Raw genomic sequence first — 17,053 nt, 5'->3', positions numbered from 1 at the left:
TCTTTGAGCACAGCCCTGCTGGGAAACCGCCCTGCAGTCACTTGTTGAAGACTGGAGGAGGGACAAGAGTAGGGAGAAGAACGAGGACTGAATGTGACACATAAGCAGGGGTGGCCTACATTCCATAAAGGAAAAAACTCAAGGTCTGCTTTTCTGGTGCCGGAAAGTTAAAACCCATCTGGTGCAGTTGAAAAGGTGTGTGTGTGTAGTGGGGGGGGGGGGTGTGTGTTAGGGAGGAGGGGCGATGAGTCCAAAGGATGAACTCCATCTGCAATTGTGTCCTCAACTGCTTTCCCCTGCTAGCCACACGATATTTGTGTCTGGCCTGCCCTGCTTTTGTTATCAAGCCCAGAGAGGGCAAGAGACTAGCTCGAAGTCACACTGCAAGTTGGCAGCAGAATCAGGCCGAGAACTCTGGATGCTTAGAAAGCTTCACACAGACCTGAGAAAGTACCAAGGGAAGACCTGTTCACTAACTGGGCAGCACTCACTGCATGCCAGCGCTGTTCCAGTGCCCCAGCCAGGGCATTGCTCCCTGTGTCCGTGTGTCTTCAGTGATGCACACAGGTGACGGATTGGCTTTTAATAGCATGCTTGGAAGGTTGAGGCCACCCAGCGGCACGTAGAAAGAAGGGCCTGCAAATCTACTTCAGACCAAGCAGCCTTTCAAGACCCTGGGGAGCACAGTTCTTCTTGGACACACAAGGAGGCCAGGAGTTGAAGTTGATTCCATGCTGTAGTTGATTCCATGGTTACCGGTTGTAGCTATACCTAGAGTCACATCCACATTCATGTTTATATCCTCTTCACTCCATGGGGTGTTCATGGCTCCAACTCTTCTGAAGCAGACCACCAGGATTTTGTTTAAGAGGCCTCTGGATAGGTTTGAACTGCCAACCTTTTAGTTTGTAGCTGAGTGCTAAACAACTTGTGCCATGCAGGGTGCTAAGCTCAGAAACTCAGTCGGTGCTTCATGATCTCAGTTGGAATTATAGAGAGGGTCAGTGATGACCCATTGACTGCTGGGTAATTGTTGATGTAGTCTCCCTGTGCAGACATGTAAAGTACCTGAAAACTTAAAATCCAACTCATTGAGTGCATCATCCTGCCGTGCGCCAGCCCAGCAGCATGCTCTGCTGGGGACATTTGCCATGCCTGGAGACATTCTGAAGAAGGGAGCCCCACTGCCATCTAGTGGGCTGAGACCAGGGATGCTCGCTTAGCATCCTGGTGCAGGGAACAACACAGCCCCACAAAAATGATGTTGACCAAAATGTCAGCAGAGCTGCCACTGGGAAAATGGTCTAGTCCAAGCGCTGACCTTCATAGAGGAAGAAAGCCAATCCAGAGCAGCTAAGTGACCTGCTGTGGGTTGCACAGCCTGATTCCAAGCCCAGTACTATACCCATAGCTGTTACCACGCCCAAAATTAAACATCAATAGCTGCCCAAAGGCCTCTTAGTTTGAGGACCAAGTAAGACAGTAAATGAGAAAGCCCTTTGACAAATGTGGCATGCTGCACAAACATGAGATGTTATTACCCAGGATCTTTTGATATATGTAAATAGATCTTGTACCAGGTCAGTTAATTTTCCAACTGCTCTATCTGAGCTTTCAGATGGCAGCACCTCTGTCCAACCCAGGAAAGGACTCCTGTGCAGGCTGAGCAGCCCTGGAAAGCCTCATGCCTGGCTTCTCCCACCCCTCAGCTAATCTCCAAATGATTAATAAGGGCTCTCACTATGTTGTGGTTCCCAGCTGACAGATACTAGGCTATCAATGCATTCGTATCACCTCCTTCATGCCAGAGGGACTCAGTTATTCGAGGGGTTCCAAGGAGGACCCAGCCTGAAAGAGAAATGGGCGAGAGAGAGGAGCGAGACCAAGCAGATTCTTGTCAAGGTCTGAGTTTATTGCTACACTAGCCTCTCTATAAAGGGTGAGACAAACAAGGGAGTTCAAAGGGGAGATAAAAAAAAAAGGAAGGGCGGGGGTGTAGAGCACACAGGGCAGGCAGCCGCAAGTCTGCAGTTGGAATGTCCGGTGCTGGAGCAGACAAGGGTGGGCCATCTGGTGTGTGTCAGGGTAAGATAAGGTTGAGGTGACGTGGCTTTAGCCCTGCTGGGCAGGCAATATGGCCTTGGTTTTGTCAGGCTGATTATGTCCGGTTCCCAACATGAGAGAAGCCAGGAATATCTCCTCTCACAACTGTGCAGCAAATGAGATCAGATCTCCCAATCTGATTTTCAGCCCTCCTGTCTTTCCAAGTGAAGTGGATGGTCCATTTCACGTTGTCTCAAGTCTTTGCACATTGCATGCCAACATTGCAACACAGGGCGCGGCTGTGGGTCTTAGTAGACAAAGCCGCCACCCAGAACCCTGCCCCCAGAGCTCCTTAGTCACCCTTCACAACGCAGGTCCAGGCCGGGCTCCACACTGCAAGGCGATCAACCCTGACCCTCCAGTGTGGCCGTCCTCACACGCTCCCACATCCACCTAGAAGGACTGGAGATGAGAGATTCCGGAAGCTCCCTGCCTCATCTGCCTCCCTCTCCAGAGTGACAGAGCAACTGTAACTGATTAGGCAGGATGCAGCCTCGTTCCCAGTCCCCACCCTCTCTGGGAAAGCAGGGCTGTCTGGCACCTCATCCAAGGCCTTTCCCCTGTTATCTCATTACTGAGTAGCTGCTCCTCTACCACCCACCTCCGTCACCTCATCTAAATACGGGGGAGATGAGTATGTCTTCTTTGCTGCTCCTTCCCTGAGTCCACCCCAGGAGCTCCCTGAACAGATCATCAATCACTTCTCATTACCCCTGCAGCAGCCGTCAGATACTGCTGAACAGAGACAGGCGCCTCCCCTGCTGCTGCCAGGCTCCAGTGCACATGTGCACACACACGTGCACACACATTGTACAGGCCCACTCACATGGACACACAAGCATGCACACCCATGTGCACAAACTTTGTTCAGAGGTGGGAATTCTGCCCATTTTAGCCTCTAATATTGCAATCAGAGAGTGATAGAACAATGAAAGATGAAGGTGGATGAAGGAAGATCTATTTATTCCCTTACTTGTTACATAACCATTCAGGGCTCTTTTTTTATCCGTACAAACACACCACCACCACCATCAACAATCATCAAGTAGCTGTCATGTATGCAGTGCTGCCCTATTCAAGGCAGTGCTGAGTATGTGAGGAGGATTCTCTCTAAAGCACAGCTCTGAGGAAGTCTGTCTCCTTCGCACTTTTACACACACAGGGTGAGGAGCCTGCAGGAGGCTCCGTGCGTTGGGTGAAGCCACACGATGAGTGAGGAGACCGAGGGTGAAGCCAGGGGAGTGAGAGCGCAGAGTTCACCACTTCACCACCATGCTGGTGTGCACAATCGATGAAAGGGTGGCTGCCAGCAGCAGGACAGAAAAAAAGTAAAGCATGTAACTTGTGGTTTTAGCTCTGGCTTACTTCCAAAAGGAATTGTTTTTGTTGTTCTAAAAAGCTTTATACCAAAAAAAAAAAAGAAAGAAAGCTTTATACCTCTATAAAAACAAAAGGCTACTGCTGTCAAGCACCTTCAGACTCAAGCCAGAGGAGAGCTCTCCCAGTGGGCTTCCAAGCTGTATATCTTCACAGAAACACAGTACCTCCTGTGGAGTAGCTGGTTGGTTCAAGCCAGCAACCTGGCAGTTAACAAGTACGTCCCTTGTACCTGTAATACCTGTATAAAGTGTATTAAATATGAACTACTCCTGGTGTGTAATTTTAAATTGAATTATTGTGCCTGGAACTTTTTTTTAATAGCTAAGAATGGTGAAATCAGACTCCTTTAGATGTTATGAGAAGAATAGACACTACACAGGGCTTGGACCCAATCCAGCTTAATTCAAAGGAAGGCAGATTTATTTTCTTCTGCTTCCCAGAAGGTTCCTCAGCAGAACGTGTGTTAAACAAAATTGTTTAGCTATGGAAAAGAGCAATCTCCTCTTGGGAAGATTCTGGTAGAAAGGGGCTTTGGTTACATATCCAGCTCAACCCAGCCCCAGAGCCCTCGTCATGTTTTATTTTGTTTTGCCCTTGACACTGATTGTCTTGGGAACTGTGGCCCCCGAGCAATGGCCAGGAAGTCAGGTCTTCTTGATGTAAATCCTCTAATATCCCCTACAATGATTTTCAGTGCCAATGGTAAGGCCCGCCCAGTGGCTGCCACATGCCCCTGAGCAGACACGTCAGAGCAGATGAGAGCATGAGACAGCATTTAAGAGAATGGTAGGCTGGCCTTGACTTAGCTGTTTGGCCTCTCCTCAGAAGTCATTTGTGACACTGACTGTCATGGGTTTCATTAAGAACAAGTCTATCTCTACCAAAGAAAACTGCAAGGTAAGAGGACTTTCAGCTCCAGCTACATATGTCTCCAAACTTACTTACATATTGTCCTGTTTTCAGAAGAAAAAAAATGTACTCAGTGCCTCCCGGGCAAATAAAAACTTTGGTACTACAACCTACAATCCCAGATAAAGTGTAGGTATCTGCTTTGGCAGCTCCCCTGGATCGAGCTGCTCCAGTAGCTCTCCACAAAAACCCTGTGAAGAGATGATCAGGCAGGGTAGCCTAGTCTGTTCTGCAGAAAGAAGCTACCCCTGGAACCTCAGTGGCTTAAAATCTAGAAGTTTATTCTTGTTCATGCAAATTCTGACACTGGAAGGGCAATTCTACAGGGTGTTTGTCCTGCACACCGTCCGTCAGTGATTCGGGCTGCTTCACAAATATGGTGCCACCAGATCAAAAGGTGGATTCCAGGTCATCACAGAAGAGGAAGAGAGAAGTGGGGGTTGTGGATCAGTCTTTACATGCTTTGACACTTTAGTTGACATAGATCGCTGGATAGGGCTGCTTATATAAAGGTTATCAGTTCAAACCACCTAGCTGTACCACAAAAGGAAGGAGTCATCTGCTTTCATAAAGGGTACAGCCTAGCCAACCTCATGCAACAATTGTACTCTGTACCACAAGGGGTGAGCATGAGTCAGAACTGACTTGAAGGCAACAGGATTTGGGGTTTTTTTTGTTTGTTTGTTTGTTTGGTTGGTTGGTTGGTTGATTGGTTTGGTTTGGTGAGTGGGAGCTGGTTCTACCTACAGCATATTAATCTGAAGTAGTCACTTTAGGTTTTTTTGTTTGTTTTTTGAGAGATGTGGAAAAGCTCATTGGCTTTAATGGGGAGTTAACTCTGCCGCAGACGGCCTCCTCAAAATTTCCCTCCCGCTTCAGAAACTAGCAGAGATTTTCAATGAAGGAGCCTGCTGGCACCCGCTGGACATCTCCTTGCAAGGTCAGTCCTTTGGAGCCATTGGGAGGGAGAAAAAAGAGACTTTTATTCCTGTAAAGAATTCCAGCCCCAGAAATCCTGAGGGGGAAATTCTGCCCTGTCCTCTCGGGTCGCTATGAGTCCGAATTGAATTTATGGCTATGAGTTGAGTTGTAATTCCATTCACTTACTGCTCTTGACAGGTTGCTAGATTAGGGCTTGTCTTCCCAAATGCCAGCACTAAACGAAAATGAGCTGTCCGGGCCACAATAAAGGGGTTGGAAATACATCAGGCACACTCATTAGACACCTATGGCAAAATTCAGAACTGAGCATGCTCTGACCCAAGTCATGTAGACCCAGGTGGAAGGTCCACCTGGTCATACAGAATAGGACTTCACAAAAGTGCACCGAAATCAACCAATACGATCGACCAATGTCCTCCAGTGGTGTTGGGAGGTGATAGAAGTAGGCCTGGGCTCCTTGTCGCCCTCCCTTGTTCACGTGCTCTGCAAGTGGAGGGTGAGGCCCTTGGGGGTTCCTGCCGTGGCTCCTCAGCTGGTTCTGCACTCCTGCTCAGGTATTCCTCCCATGAAACCGCCATATTCAGCTGCAAACTTTCCCCACCCCTGCCATGCAGCCTGGCGTGCTTTCCGGAGATACTGGGGACTTTTGGGGACTGCGATACCTGAAACTTTCTTCCATAACATTCACTTGGATTTACAAAACTGCTTCTGCCATATGAATTCTTTCAGCGTTGCTAAGCAAGAACTGAGGTCAACCACCCCAGAAACCTAACACTATCAAGTCAATTCTGACTTATATCAATCTAGGGGGTCCTCAAACTATGGCCTGCGGGCCGCATGGCCCTCAGAGGACATTTATTCAGCGCGCCGGGTGTTTTTGCCCCGTTTTTTTTTTAACTTCAAATTAGGTATGTGCAGTGCGCATAGGCATTTGTGCATAGTTTTATTTTTAAACTATCGTCCGGCCCTCCAGCGGGTTTGAGGGACAATGAACTGGCCTCCTGTTTAAAAAGTTTGAGGACCCCTGAAAGGACAACGTAGAACTATGCCTGTGGGTTCCCGAAGTTCTAAATCTTTACAGGAGCTGAGAACCGCATCTTTCTCTGTGAGCCACTAGCGGATTCCAACTGGCCGGCCTCATGGTCACACACATTCCACCAGGCTCCTTGAGCCTTAACTTGATAATTTAATGAAATGATACTTCTCCAAGTCACACTGTATCATGGTCTATAATCTTGCTATTCTAATATCAAATTTAAAATAAGGAATATAGTTAAGCTCCAAATCCATAAGCAATAAGATCATTGAATCTCTTTGGACACTATTACTTAAAAAAAGAAAAAACTCTGTCCAATTATTTTCAGCACAGAAAAGCTTCCAGTGTTTACAGCTTAGTATTTAATTGCTTTTTCTCTTCTTCTTTTGCATTGGTGAATCATTTTGAGCTTATAATAATGTCAAAATAAATAGTTTCCAGAGCCTCCAGGCATTCACTGTGTAATGATCATTTAAAAGATTTCTTGGTTAGAGGGTCCTCAAAAGAATAAAAAGCGTGTCCGCATCCCTGGTCATTTCTATATTCAAAAGAAGAAATTGCTCATCAAATGCTACAAGCCAATTTCTTTCTTCAGCCAAACTGCCCATTTTAGCATCACTGAATTAAGCAAATGGTTCTACATTTCAAAGTCAACAATGATACTCTTTTCCCTTTAACACGAGCATCTTAAACAGCTCAAAAAGTAGTCGAGCTCTTTATTATGGCTTTTCCTGAGAAAGCTGTTTCGTTGTTTATTTTATTTATTCATCTAGACTTTCATTTTAAGATTTGTGTATTTTAAGTTCTGCTAGTCAGGACATTTTAAATGGAGCCAGATTTTTTTTTATACTTTGTCTTTTAAAATATAATGAGGCTGAGCCATACATCCCTTAATAAAATATAAAGTCTTCCTATTTCTGTTTGTTTGTAATTTCCCTAAGGATAACTCTTAAAGTAGTAAAACCAAAACCCGCCATAATGAATTACATTTGGTCTACTGGGGGTTGTGGCCAACCTTTAGATAGAAAAATCCAGAGACTCCCTTCTGCATCTCCTTTCCCAACCAAACCCCGGTGGCTGGAGGCTGGAAGGAAGAAAGAGGCTGGGCTGCTGGGGCAGGGTGGGGAAGGGGTAACCTTGCAGATTATTTCAAATTCTACTCTGAAGGCAGAAAGTTATCCCAATGAGATAGCTAGAGATTCACTTCCTTAGAAAAAGATTGAAATTAATGTGTCCCTTAGAAAAGCCAAAGGAAAAAAGTCGTTATTAATTTAGGCAATTGAAGAACTTTGAAAGCCATGTCTAGTACATAAAAACACCTGTCCCTAGAGCCCATCGGCCTAGGAAACTGAATTTTTATACCATGTAAAATAAAGGAAGGTCATTTCTTAGACTTGCTCAACAGAAGATTGTCATTTTAAACCGGTTACTGTAATGAGAAGCTGGGTTTTCGTAAAAAGGACTGAATGCTTGAGTCAGTGTGAAATGAAATTAGAGATGCATGTTCTGCGCATGGCAGCATTTCCGGAGGAGTCTGTGTTCCCGTGACTGCTCTCAATCTGTGTCGTGCCTTCTGGGAAACTCACAGCGTGGTGCCCACATCTAGTCTCTCGGACTTTCTTGCCAGCTTTGGAAAGGTGTTGAGTCTGTTGGATCTGCTGCACAGAGACAGCATGCAAGTGGACCCTTCCCACATTCCTCAGAGAGCAGCCCCCCAGTGTAAAGCTGTGGGTGAGGTTTGATGACCTTTGCCCCTTCATCATCCCGCATTCTTTGACGGACCCAAGCGCTCCCCTGAGGCATTACCGGAGAAGCAGCTACCCCATAGTTTCCAGATGGTGGGTATCAGCCTGTGTGCTCATTGGGATCGCCAGAGAGCTGTCCAAAAGACATCTTTGTCCCATCTCCACTGAGTCCGATTTTATTGGCCTGGAATGCAGCCTAGGTGCTTGGATATTTTTCTCTCTCATTAAGTTTTTATTGTGAATTGGGTGAAGGTTTACCAAGATCATCAGTTTTTTATTCAACAATTCATACACATTGTGTTTTATGCCACTTATTGCAATCTCCACAATATAATATGACTTATTCCACTCCCTACTTATGTCTTCTGTTTCCCTTCCTCCTCTCTTCCTACCCTTCTGAACTTGGGCCTTGGATTAATACTGCCCTTTTGAGATCAAATGGTTTGCTGTTTTCAGGTTTGTGTGCCTCACTTGTGTAATTGCTCCCATTGTAGACCAATCTATTATTTGGCTGAATATTGAACCACAGGTAGGAGTTCATTTTCAAACTTAGTGAATAAGGACCATCATTTCAGAGGTTCTGTTAGTCCCTATCCAGCCAATAAGCCTGGTCTCTTTTATGACTGTGAATTTTGCTTCACTATCTAGGACCTTTTGATGTGATCCCTTTCAAAGAAGTTGGAATTGATAGTTGGAGATCATCTAGTTATTCTGTGCTCAGAGTCATGAAGTCTAATGTTCATGTGGTCCACTCACCACTCTTTCCTCCAGAGTGAGGGTGACAATACTTGCCACCTAGATGGCCACTTGTGAGCTTCTGAGATCCAGCTGCTACTCACCAGCGTGGATGTCGACCATAGTCTTTACAGTCTAGGTAATGACAATTGTTCTTGGTGTCCTTCACAACTATAATCCCCAGCCCCCAAGCCCAATAAAGCACTCCCTCCAGTTGTTCGGTTATGCCTAAGGAGTTTTGATAACTTCATCTTCGGTGTGCTCCGGAATATTCAATTCCCTGGATGATCAGAATGCTCAGTCAGGGCTCAGAATCTTGGTGTTAAGGCTCCTGGTGAGATCCTGGCACATCAGACACAGAGGTTGTGAGGCTAGAGGATGGGCAGAAGGGGATCATACTGAGTCTAACAAGGAAAGAAAAGGAAATGAAGGATATAAGCAATTAAAAGCAAGCGCATAAATAGATACAAATACACAGATGGCCCTTGCAACATTATTCCCAATCTCGCAAACGTGTCAACGGTCTAAATACCCATCAATAGGTGAATGGATAAGTCAAACATGTTGCCTACGGTATATACAATGGACTACTACTCAGCCATAAAGAGAAATGAACTCTTGACACAGGCTACAAGAGGAATGAACCTCATAAGCATTATGCTGAGTGAAATAAATCAGCTTCAAAAAGGACACATTTTGCTTAATTCCACTTACAAGAAATATCTAGGCTAGGAAAATGAATAGAGACAAACATCTCCCAATTGTTTCCAGGGATAGGTAGGAAGGTAAGTATGGTTGTTACATAATGCCATGTCAATTGGACAAATAAGTGAGGTGGAGTCTTTCTTATACCTATATGAGTGTCCTTGGATTTATTTCTCTAGTCAACCCAGCCTAACCCAGTAGGGCCTGGAGGGGAAGTGCCATCCCTGAGACGATACTGAGCTTCCATAGGGTGATGACATAATTTTGGAATGGGTAAGGATGATAATATGAACAACATGCAGAATGCCACTTAGTTATAATCTTGTAGAGCGTGGAAGTGACGAATGTTTTGATGCATGTATATTTAGTACGATTTTTAAAGAGTGTACGCAAAAGAGCAATATGGCAAGTCTGTGTTGCCATTTGCTGTTGCTCAGCTAAAAGCGATTCGGGCCTGTGTAGTCCAAAGGGAACCACAGAGGCTCAGGAGGAAAGCTGGTACCATCTCCAACTAAGACTTGTCTGACCAAATGCAGAGTCTCCCTTCAAGTAACTGACAGGTCAGAGGCAGCTCATCTCTGCTGCAGAAGCAATGATTTGTCTCAATTCCCAGACCACTGTCACAACCATGTCTTGTTGCCCTCGGTGCCCCCCTTCCCCACCACAATAAGTCACTAGAAAGCCATGCTTCATTTAAAAACAAACAAATAAACCCCTTCTGCCTCCATCCTGGCACTGTTTCAGCTTATTTAGCATCATAACATATGTCATCTGTTTCCCTAAACAATCTAACATGGACATGGCACGATGGGACTGAGGAGTTAGGCAAATGAGTACCAGCCTGCCCTCTGAACACACACGATGGCATTTGACTTGCTGTCAGTAGATGCTGTCGCGTTTCTTCTCCTCTTTCCTGGAAAATAAATATAGAAAAGAAAGAGGCCATGAAAAGGGCTGCAAGATGTTTAGCTCTGGTCTTTCTAGAAAGTGTAGAAAAAAAGCATGTGACCCCTGCCTGCCTTTAGATGCCCCACTCCTCTGGCTAACAAGGATTGCGCACTGACCATGGACAAGACATCTGGATCTGGGGGGAGGATATAACAATTGCCCCCACCAGCAAAGAGTTTCCAGATTTACGGGACTGCACAGGCCAGGGAGCAGCTCATAAAAAGAACAAGAAGAATCGCAAAGGAGGGTGTGCTCCAGCACCACTTCGTCCAGCTGCAGACACATGAAGGCAAAGTTTCCTTTGCTTTCAGTCAAGTTTATGATTTCCGCGGCATCCCTTACCAACACCTTCACAAAGATCTAGGTTCTTGGGTTGTTTCGTTCCAGGGCGGACATCACCTTGGTAAAGCCACACTTTATGGACAGCTCATGGTCCAAGAATTCCACCTATATGTTTTGAAAGGGGCCACGTTAAAACCCCTGGCTCAGACTTTCAGGACTGGGCACAATACAGCTAACCCACCATGGGGACAGCAGGATTTGGTAACACTCTCATCTCCATCACAACCTGGACCTGGCAAAGCTATTTTCTTCCACTCACCATCTTTCAATCAATATTTACTCAGCTATTAGTTGCTCCCCAGGCTCAGCATCAGAAAAGTGTTCAAACGTTACCGAATTGTCCATCTAATGGTAGAGGTCTGTGCAAGGGATATGAGAGCAAGAGGCTCAGAGATGATCAGTGGGTAACGAGAGAGGGATTCACCTTTATCATTTGTAGAAAGCCCCTGAGGCTTAGTCACATTGGCAGACTTTCCCTGGAGCAAGCAAATAAAGCTGCTCCCGGCTCAGCTCCATTCCTGATCTGGTCTTGCCATGAGACTATCCAGGCTTTGTCCCAACCCCACATTCTGGAAAGCACGAGTGGAAGGAGGTGGATCTTGGGGATACCATGGAAAAGAATGGGCATTGCACAACACTTCATTGTACTCATATGGAGCTTATACAAAGGCCAAGAGATAGAACCAGGTGAGACTGTGAAGAGGACAAGGTGATACTGCATGGTTTAAAATCAGAAAAGGTGTGCATCAGGGTTGTATCCTTTCACTGTTCTTATTCCATCTGTATGCTGAGCAATTTATACAAGAAGCTGGTCTATGTGAAAAAGAACATGGCATCAGGATTAGAGGAAGACCCAAGTAATGTCATTAGGAACATTTTCTCACTAAAAATTTTAGGTCATGGCATCAAAAAAGTGTCATTTTAACCTAAATGGGTTTTTAGACCAGTGAAATAACAGCGAGAGTGAGTCAGCATTGTGCACAGAATTGAGCGATACTGGTTCTTTGGGAAATTCATAATCCAACACTGACACTGCTGAGATAAAGGATGACAGTGAGGAAGATTCTACACCTGAGCTCTGTGATGGGCCAACGTGGTGCTCTACTCTCTTCAGGAATGGATGAGCCAGCTCCACCAAGATTCCCCTTTACTGGAGCACCTGCTATGTATGTAGACGTTGAACACAAGAACGCTTTGGCGTTCCTACAATGATTTCTGACCGATGAGGTCATCGAAAAATTGATTATGATAGCCCGGAGGTTTACTTTCAGGTTTTAACCCCTCTTCAGTTAATTTCTGTGCATGGGGGAAGGTTTGGGGCTTGCTTCATTTTCCTACATACGGTATCTCAGTTTGTCCAACACCATTTGTTGAGCAAGCAGAATTTGTCCCTTTGGATATTTCTGTGTCCTTTTTCGAAGGCTAGTTTCCTGTTGACTGGTGAATATATGTGTAGCTTTTCTGTTCGAATCCATTGATCTATATACCTCTCAGTGTACCAATACACTGCTCTCCCTTAGGGAAAAACAACAACAAAAGTTGTATGAGCCCCTATATAATGATTTTTTTAATGGACGATGAACTATTTTCCAGGCCAGCACTATCCTATGTTTGAGCACATTGCTGCAGCCACTGTGTCAATCCATCATGCCTTATAGCCTGCGGTACTCATGTTCAGGTATAGTGTTCTGCCATTCACAAGGTTCACACTGGCCAGTTCTTTCAGAAGTGGAAGACCAGGTCCTCATCCCTCGTCTCTCTGTCTGGAAACTGCTGAAGTCTACCTGCAGTGAGTGACCCAGCAGGCATTTGAACTACTGGCTGCAAAATTTCCACCATTACAGCAAAATGCAGGCCACCACAGTACAACAGACAGTAACAGCATCTTAACACCACACAAAGGCTCCTCCCTGGGGAGACCACGTGTTCAGGCAATTGCTGCTGTTACACATGTAAGTGGGGGCTACATGAAGTCGCACCATCTCCCGTGGCCCTTCCAGGAACAGGCCATTCTTCTGTTGTTTCTACTGGACTTAGGCTCAGCTGCCAACCTGCCCTCTGCACGCATTCTTCTCCTTACCCTTCCATGTCACCTTCTCTTTGCCCAAGTCAATACTGCTGGTCAGTCACTTACTGGTGGATGCTTGCTTCTGAAGTTTCTGAACCACATTTCCCCATGGTTATGAGACATTGCTGCTGCCACTGCGAGCATTTAACAGGTTACTTTACACCTTCAATGAGAAATCTAGGGGAATAGAAAGAAAGCTTCTTCTTTCTCCCAAGGAGTGGGTGGTGGTTTTGAACCGTTTCCCTTGAGGTTAGCAGCCCAATGTGTAACCCACTACACCAGTAGAGCCTTGGTGGCACTGTCCAGCAATTATTAGACTGCTAAACATGAGGTCAGGGTTTCAAACCTACCAACTTCTCCTTGGGAGAACGATAAAGCTGTTCCCATAAAAGACTGACAGCTCCAGAAGCCCACTATAGGCTGGCTATGAGTTGGAATTTTGCGGTCATTTAGGGCTTTTTGGTGGCATGTGATTTTTTAGGGCTTTTAGGTTGTTTGTGGACGTTCAAGGTGTGTTTTGGGCATTCGGGTGGTTTGGGGTTTTTAGGGTGTTTTATAAGATTTTAGGGAGTGTTTAAGGGATTTAGGGGTGGTTTTTTAGAGTGTATAGGTATTTTTCAGCACAGTATGGTGTTTTTAGTGATGTTACAGAGTTCCTTAGGGATTTTAGGGTATTTTTAATATTATATGTGTTTTTTTCCCCCAGCATTTTAGGTTTTCTTAGGGCTTTCATGGTGTTTTCAGGGCATATATGGGGTTTAGGAATGTTTAGGGTTTGGGAATCTTCTAAGGATGATTTTTTGAAGTTTCACATGTTTGGGTGGGCATTTGGTGTTTTTTTGTGACTTTAGAGTGTTTATGGGATCCTGTCAATTTGCAGCTTTAATTCCACAAAGAAAAGTCAGACAGCAAGCCAGAAAGGAGCAGGAAATGAAGGGGAAGCCCAGGCCACATGTTACAGCTGCCAAGTCCGGAGAACCTAGGTGTGGTCGTTGGCTACCTGGGACCGGGAGTGGGGCTGTGCTCCTGCCCAAGGGTGCTAGGGAGTAAACCAATCTCAGCTGGACGTTTGGCTTTTCTACTACTTAGCCGACTCCATGAACTTTCCCAAGGGCAGCTGGCGAATTGCCAGGGGAACCCAGCTAGACCCCCCACACAAAAGCACAGGGATGGTTACAGGAACAGGAGGTTTCACACAGTGGATGTGCAGGGCTTGGGGTCGGGATTGGGGGCCAAGGTGAGGAAGGGGCAGCAATAAGGCCTGGTCCCAAATAATCAGACACTGAGCAATAAAAGTACAAGGACTGCCAAGAGAACATGGGGACAAAGGATGGCTGGACTTCATTTGATATCTTTGGACGTGCTGTCAGGAGAGACCAGTCCCTGAAGGGACATCAAGTCCATGAAGGACATGATGCTTGGCAAAAAGTGGAGGACGGGCAATAAAACAGCTCGAACCAGCGGCTACATCAGTGGGCATAGTAACAATGGTGAGGATGGTTCGATACCTGGCAGTGTTTTATTTTACTGCTTGTGTTTTTCTAGAACTGTCTTTCCTGGATGCACGAGGAAGGATAACTGTGCTTGTGGGAAGCAAATGCACAGTGGGCAGCGCTTTGGCCAACATAGGTACACCACCGGCACACAGTGCCCCCTTACTTGGCATCCAAAGTGACAGGATTTGTCTTTCCCCAGAGCTCTCCAGCCCTGGGGGAAGTGGCCCTGCCTTCGGCGCGCCGCCAGGGGGCAGCACTGCTGCTCTCTCACTGGCTACATCTGTGAGGACCCAGAGAGCAGCTCCTTTCTGCTGCTCTCCTCTCAGACTTCTGCCAGAAGCCTTGGCTCCTCCTGGATCCTCCCTTGATTCCCACTCTGCACCTTTGGGGACGCCCAGCCCATTAACTCTCTCCCATCCTTCCTTGCTGCCTCTTCTCCAGATGCCTGAGCTGGGCTTCAAGTAGTTGTAATGTTATGCTTAGGTGAGATGTGTTCAGCTTGTTTACTGTCTGTATACAAGAAAAGAGTGCAGCCCAAGACATCCACCCTTTTGTTCCTCTATGGAAAGCCTGTTACGTGTCATAGTCTTCTCTCTGTGCAGTGCTTTCCTCTGCTGCTGATGCTTTTACATGAAATAGGACTCGGTGTGTCACCGCTACAGGAAATTATCTCTGAAAAAATAATATGCCCAGAACTCAGAAACAGTGTCAGCTTGCATCTGGCATCATGGAAGCATCATGGGTGTGTTTCCATTCATTCGCTCCTGAGTGTCACATGTTAAACTCAGTGCATAGCATAAACAGCAGCAGGCACAAACTGAGACAAAGCACACCCTTTGCTGTGAAGCACATTCCGACTGCTGGCTGCCCCTGTGCCACAGAGTAGAACTGCCCCGCAGGGGCTCCCTAGCTGTCATCTTTACAGAGGCACATGGCCACACCTCCCTTTTGGGAAGCCACTGGGTAGGTTTGAACTTCAGGGTTGTAGTAGTTGATATTGTAGAGCCCTGGAGTCAGTTCGGATTCATAGGGGCCTGTGCACTAGAGAGAGAAACAAAGCCCAGTCCTGCGCCATCCTCGCACTTGTTACTGTATTTGAGCCGATTCTCGCAGCCACGGTGTCAATCCACCTAAGTAAGGGTCTTCCTCTTGTTTGCTAACCCTCTGCCAAAAATGATGCCCTTCTTGCAGGACTGGTTCCACCATAGTAATATGTCCAAAGTACCTGAGACAACGTCTCCGCATCCTCTTTCAGATCTCCTGCCTTTAGTTTGTCAGCTCACTTCGATGGAGTCGATGCTGAGCCATAGCGACTCTATGAGATCAGAGCAGAACTATCTCTGTGGGTTTCCCAAAGGCTAACTCTATGGGAGTAGAACGCCTCATCCTTTTCTTCTGAGGACTGACTGGTGGTTCCCCACTGCTGACATTACAGTTGACACCCAAGGCATAAGCTACTATGCCACCAGAAGTCCCTTGCCCCTGTGCAATAACCAACACCACCTACACACAAAACCCACCCCTTCTCTGTCAGTTTGATGTATGGTGATGGCTTGAGTTGCTATGAAATTGGAAGCTACTAGGGGGAACCCGACAAAAACTACAATTTTTTCAAAACTATGCATTTAAATTTTTTATCCCCTTCATAGTACTGTCCATTACACTTCACACATTTGTCTAATCTGTGATTACATTCTTGGAAACATTTTTCAAACTCAGCAGTTTGGGTGACACCCTTGTTTTTTTCCCCCCCCTCTTCTGTGTTGTCAAACCACTGTCCTTCATTCATGGAAACAGAAAGAAGTCACATGGAGTGAGTTCAGGTGATTAGGATATGAGGGACAAGAGAGGCATGCTTTTTTGGGGGATGTTTTCATACTGTTATTTCTTTTCTCTTTTTTTATAATCACTTTTTGGGGCCTCATACAACTCTTATCACAATTGATACATACATCATATTTGTACATTCATTGCCCTCATCATTCTGAAAACATTTGCTCTCCACTTAATCCGCTGGCATCAGCTGATAATTATTCCCCATCCCTCATGAACCCTGAATAATTTCTAAATTATTTTGTCATATCTTACACTATACAATATCTCCCTTCAGCCACTTTTCTGTTGTCTGTCCCCCAGGGAGATGGTTATATGTAGATCCTTGTCATCGGTTTCCCCTTTCCATTCCTCCCTCCCTCTACCCTCCTCGTATCGCCACTCTCACCACTGGTCCTGAAGGGATCATCCGCCCTGGATTCCCTGTGTTTCCAGTTCCTATCTGTACCAGTGTACATCCTCAGGTCTAGCTAGATTTGTAAGGTAGAATGGGGATCATTTTAGTTGTGGGGGAAGAAGCATTTAGGAGCTAGAGGAAAGTTGTATGTTTCATTGTTGCTACAGTGCACCCTGACTGGCTCCTCTCCTCCCTGCTACCCTTCTGTAAGGGGATGTCCAATAATCTACAAATGAGCTTTGGGTTTTCACTCCACACTCCCCCGTATTCACAAAGATATGATTTTTTTGTTCCGATGATGTCTGATACCTGATTCTTCCGACACCTCGTGATCACACATGCTGGTGTGCTTCTTTCATGTGGGCTTTGTTGCTTCTCAGCTACATGACCACTTGTTTAACTTCAAGCTTTTAA

The sequence above is a fragment of the Tenrec ecaudatus genome (genome assembly GCF_050624435.1).
Source record: "Tenrec ecaudatus isolate mTenEca1 chromosome 16 unlocalized genomic scaffold, mTenEca1.hap1 SUPER_16_unloc_8, whole genome shotgun sequence".
Lineage (NCBI taxonomy): Eukaryota > Metazoa > Chordata > Mammalia > Afrosoricida > Tenrecidae > Tenrec > Tenrec ecaudatus.
Note: the sequence above shows the minus strand (reverse complement) of the source record.